We start from the raw sequence: 6000 nt of genomic DNA, 5'->3' as shown, positions 1-6000 counted from the left end.
TCATGATTCTCAAATACCGCCTTTTTTTTTTCTGAAGCCAAATAGCATATAATATAAACTATTGTTTGTTTTTGACATAGCGTCAAATCACCAGCATAATTGCAGCATTTGTTCTGCTCAATAAACCTGATTTGCTAAGCTCTGGAACAGGAAGCTGTTGGGGGTAGGAAGATGTGGTAGAAAGAGAAGAGGAAGTAAAAAGGCTACAGACCCAGAAAGACACAGGGGATAAATAAGGTCTCCTTTCTGAGCAGGGGGTTAGACTAGAAGACCTCCAAGGTTCCTTCCAAACCTATTATTCTATGTTTCTTTGTCTGGACATTGGACAAAATTGCCGGCCCATCCCCAGGCATTTGTCATCAGTTCTAACCTGGTTACTAGGCAACTGAAAGATGCACAGTGAGCCCCCAGCACCATTCAGGGATGTGCTCCAAGGTGACAAGAGAAAAGATACACAACTGTGTGACTAAGAGTCTTGGTAACTCATTTAGGCTGTTGGGATCCTTGGTCTGTAGGCAAACAGACAACCTGTGGGCCGTGGACCACTACTGGGAACTGGCCTATCCGCAACCAGGCTGCATGAGTGGCTGCTTGGTACATGCATATATGTGCACACACAGCCCCCATTCGCGCGAGCCTCAACGGGGGCTGGTTGCCCCACTCATGCGAGTGTCTCGGACACTCTTGGGCCCCACTTGTGAAGCCATCGGGTGCTCGTGTGCACACCCTGCCCCTCCTACAAAACCATCCCCCTTTCCCCTCCTCCCCTCCACCACTGCGGGCTGCCAAGCCTCAAAGGTTGGGGGACCCTGCTGTAGGCCAGTGTTTCTCCACCTTGACCACTTTAAATTATGCAGACTTCAACTTCCCAAATTTCCCAGTAAGCAGGCTAACTGGGAGAGTTCTGGGAGATGAACCTTCTGATCCTTCCTTCCTTCCTTCCTACCTTCCTTTCTCTTTCTTAGTTCCTTCTTCCTTCCTCCTCTCATTTTCATTCTCATTCTCATCTCCTTCCCTCCTTCCTTCCTTCCTTCCTTTCCTTCCTTCCTTCTGTCTGTCCTACCTTCCTCCACCCCTTCCTCCCTACCTTCCTCTTTCTTAGCTCCTTCCTTCCTCCTCTCCTTCTCATTCACATGCTTCCTTCCATCCTTCCGTCCTTCCTTCCTTCCTACCTTCCTTCCTCTTTCTTAGCTCCTTCCTTCCTCCTCTCATTCTCATCCCCTTCCTTCCTTCCTTCCTTCCTTCCTTCCTTCCTTCCTTCCTTCTTACCTTCCTTCCTTCCTCTTTCTTAGCTCCATCCTTCCTCATCTCATTTTCATTCTCATCTCCTTCCTTCCTTCCTCCTCTCATTTTCATTTTCATTTTCATTTTCATTCTCATTCTCATTCTAGTATTTAATATTTATTTGATTTGTCAATCTCTTACAAGATACAGGTATAAGAATAAATATAGTTTTGAATACATGAGATAGATACTTATAAGAAAAATAAAAAACAATAGGACAGGGACGGTAGGCACGATTGGTGCACTTATGCATGCCCCCTATGGGCCTCTTAGGAAGGGGGTGAGGTCAATAGTAGACAGTCTAAGGTTAAAGTTTTTGGGGTTTGGGGAAGAAACCACAGAGCCAGGTAGAGTATTCCAAACGTTGACCACTCTGTTGCTGAAGTCGCATTTTCTGCAGTCAAGTTTGATGCAGTTAACCTTGAGTTTGTATCTATTGTGTGCTCTTGTATTGTTATTGTATTGTATTGTTATTCTCATTCTCATTCTCTCCTTCCTTCCTCTCATTCTCATCCTCGTCTCCTCCCCTCCCCCTCCCTCCCTCCAACCCTCCATCTTTCTTTCTTCCTTCCTTCCTTCCTTCCTTCCTTCCTTCCTTCCTTCCTTCCTTCCTTCCTTCCTTCCTTCCTTTTCTTGTCTCCCTCTCAGCCCCAAGTTAACCAGTTCATCATTGACGGATCCATAATGCTAGCTTAAAACAATACATGGCATACGTCTTCTCTGCCAAAGGTTACACACAGTGTGTCTTGTAGAAGTTCCAAAAAATACACACAAAAAACAAGCACAAACATGACACATTTCTGGGAGAAGGCAACAGAGGGAAAATACATTGAGGAGGGTGAAGGAGCGGGTATCTTGTATTCAACAGATAGCTCACTCAACCCTTTTCAGCCGTCCAGTTGTCAGTGGGGAAAAAAACCAGGATTTGTTATAGTTTGTTTCCCTGACCTGAGGACATCAGCGAAAGTGTTCGATCCTACCAAGTGTGAAAGCACCAATTTATAAGATGAGATGATAGCTGTCCTTGAGCATCTTGGTGGTTGAAGTCAGCTTGATGCTTTCAACAGGATGAAGGATGTTTTCAAGATGGACAAATGTCCCTATTGAAAAACTCGGTTGTATAGAAAGTCGATAAGACGCCGGAAGGCATCTCTGGATATCATTCTTATGCGAAAGCCAAGAAGGTTCCCAAGGAGAGCCACAGTGGGTCATCCACCTCCACGGGGATCTATCTAAGATGTCCTCTTTTTTTTGACAAATACAACATTGGCACCTTTATCTCTCGAAACAGCGCCCAACACTGAACATCCCTGAACCTTTGTCTTCACAACAACCTAAGATTGGATCAGCCCAGGGGTTTATCGGTTCTCAGGAAGTTGTCAGCTCAGATTCTTCAGCATCTAGCGGCCCCCACCAGCCCCCTGAACAAACACACCTGAATTGTCTCCTCCCCACACACAATTGAAACACACTTTCTTATCTGCTAATTGGGGAGAAAAAGAATGCCGCATCCATCACTTCTTTTTATGGAAGGAACATCAAGTTTTCACTTGGCCACCGGCTGGGGCTGAAGGTAGCTGTGTGGACGGGGCTGAGGATGGAAAGACAGGTGTGTGGACAAAGAAGATTGAACAGCATGGTTGATGCTGGAGGGATGCCAAGGACAATTTGAAGAAGTGGGCAGCTAAAGCACAAGTAGGAGTGACGGGCATCTGTGCTACCCACCGCAGAGATGAGTGCAAAGACGGTTTTCGTGGGCTCTTTTATGAGTTTTTTGAAACCTGTGTGAGGAAGAGGAACAGAGTGGGGAGGACTTAGCAGCCATTACTCCCAAAATGATCTTATCTTGAGTGGGTTGAGTGGAAAACGCTCCCCTTACAAATAGTGGAGAATTATCAGGAAGGACATGTTTTGCCAATGACTCTCAGTAAAGATGAGATGATTAAGGGGCCTGGAGGTTAAACAAAGATGATTAGGAGACCGGAGCCTGAAACGTTTGAAGAATGGTTGCAGGAATTGGGTATGTCTAATCTTGAAGAGAAGAACCAGAGGTGACATGAGAGCTGTGTTCCAATATTTGGAGGGCTGCCACAGAGAGGAAGGAGGGTCAAGCTATTTTCTGAAGCACCCGAAGGCCAGAGAAGGAATAATGGATGGAAGATGATCCAAGGAGAGATTCAACCTGGAAATAAGGAGAAATTTTCTGATAGTGAGAGAAACCAACCCATGGAACGGAAGTTGCCTTCAGAAGTTGTGGGAGTTTCACTACTGGAAGCTTTCAAGAAGAGACTGGACTACCATCAGAAATGTGTGGACTGGATGACCTACAAGGACCCTTCCAACTTTTTAAAACTGAATCTGAATTGTGAAAAGAAGGACAAGGGATGGTACGAGAGGAGTCTTCCAATATCTCAGGGACTTCCTCCAAGGAGAGGGAGTCAAGCTATTCTCCAAAGCTCCTGAAGGCAGGACAAGAAGCAATGGATGAAAACTGACCAAGGAGAGAAGAAACTTAGAAGGTTGAGGAGGAATTTCCTCAACAGTGAGAACAATAACCGGTGGAATGATTTTCCTCCAGAATCTGTGGGTGCTTCACCACTGGAGGTTTTTAAGAAGAGATTGGACAACCATCTGTCTGAGATGGTTTAGGGTTTCCTGCTTGATGAAGGGGCTGGACTAGAAGACCTCCAACTCAGTTATTCTGTTAAAGGAGAAGAAGCAAAGCCTTGACAGAGTTCTAAGAAAAATGCCATTAGGAAATATTTCGGCTCAATTCTCATTACCCGTGGATGTACTTATTTCATGCAGGAAGCTATATTTTAAAAAACCCACTGCCCGCTTTACTCATTTTATGCGACGTCCTTGGCTTTTAAAAATCAGTTGTATATAATAGCAATGCACACTGTGGGAGATAATAGCTAGAACACTAGACAAAGGTGAAGGAAAACTGCTATTAAAGGGCCTTGAAGACTGATGGAGTTTGCTGCTACACAATTAATCAATAAAAGCAAAAGACAGAACGAATTGCCTTGGATTGTTTTGAATGAAAGGCAAATGCCTTTCGCCATAGACTTCATCTCCATTTCAGAAGTGGTAGGTAGTTTCGTTCTCATTGACTTTTCATACAGAAAATGAAATGTTTGAAAAGGATGAAGAGGCCCAGTTCTGAAATGAAAGGTTGTTTGGAAGCCACAGAGCAAGAAAGTCTCTTGTTGGGATTATTCATAATATTTATTATTTTTCACCCAATGGAAAACCTGCTTTGGTAGACTCTACACATTGTCCCAAAGGTGTTTGGTTTTTTTTTTTAAAGGCAACTGGACTTGAAGACATTTCACTCCTCATCCAAGAAGTTTCTTCGGTTCTGAGTCAGTTCTGGGTCAGAACTGAAGAAGCTTCTTGGATGAGAAGTGAAGCATCTTCAAAACAAAACCAGAAAATCCAGTTGCCTCTTGAAAAAGCACCTCCATAGACAAATTTACACATTGCTTGCTTTCCTCAATCTTCAGGAGAATTAGGTGTGACTGTGCTTTTATTTTAATTTATAATATTTGTTATTCCCTGTAACAAGAGTTAGGCTCCAGATGAAGAATAGATATTATCAATTTGCAAAGAAATACTTTTTATCTTGGTCTTGGCAGGAGGGAGGGAGGGAAGGAGCAAGGGAGGAGATGGAATGAGAGGAAGGAGGGAGGGAAGAAAGGAGATGGGAAGGAGGGAGGGAGAGAGGGAGGGAGGGAGGGAGGGAGGAGATGTGAATGGAGGGAGGGAGGAAAGAAAGGAAGAAGGGAGGGAGATGGGAATGAGAGGAAGGATGGAAGTAAGTAGGTAGATGGGAATGAGAGGAAGAAAGGAAGGAAGGGAGGGAGGGAGGGAAACTCCAGATGATTCCATGGCTCTGCATGCATCATATTAGCAACCAAAACTGATGGACCTTTGATGGACCAAGGTTCTTTAAAACATCTCATATGTGTGATGAATCTTTAGGAATTTCCCATGAATCTTTGCAGTACCCTTGCCTCAGTTTCTTGATCCTCCTGGGCTTCTATTCTCTTTTGAAGATGCCGAACTAAACTGAAGGTTCAACTCATTACAGCGTCTTATCAGCATAACATTTTATTTTCTCCCTTAGCATAACACACAGTGACCTTAAAAGCAATATCTCAATGTAGTTTATTGAGAAAAATTATGAGTCAGAGTCCCCTTTTCCTCACCTTCTCTTTCTCTAAACACGCCAGTTGCTTTTTTTTTTTATCTCACGTTTTATCTTAATTGCACAATTTAAGGCCACACACAGCCCGAGAAAAAAATAAAGTCGAGGGTTTTTTGTGTTTGCTAATAAGGCAGTGAGTTAATATCAAGAAAAGAGGGAATAAAAAAGCTTTCTGAAAGTGAAAAAAAAAACTCTATTTTTTTTATTCCAACTCATTCTATGAAAATTACAGACCAGGATTTCATTTCTGTTGGATAACTTTGGGTTACTTTACCCAATAATTTATTTTATTGCTTTATTTTTTTCTTGTTAGAATAGTGAAGAAAAATGCATGTTTGATTCTGGGCCTTGAGTTTTAAGGTGCTCTGAGACTTATTTTTTGAGCTACTCCTTAAAAATATCTTGAATTGCCTTGCTGAGTGTTTTAGCTCACAGGATGTATGTAAAGAAATGTATATATCATCTAGTAAATGAAAAACTATCAAGCCACGCCCACCAAACCA

The sequence above is a fragment of the Pseudonaja textilis genome, chromosome 17 (assembly GCF_049901715.1).
Source record: "Pseudonaja textilis isolate UNSWEBS1 chromosome 17, rPseTex1.2, whole genome shotgun sequence".
NCBI classification, from domain to species: Eukaryota; Metazoa; Chordata; class Lepidosauria; order Squamata; family Elapidae; genus Pseudonaja; species Pseudonaja textilis.
This window is presented reverse-complemented; position numbering follows the sequence as displayed.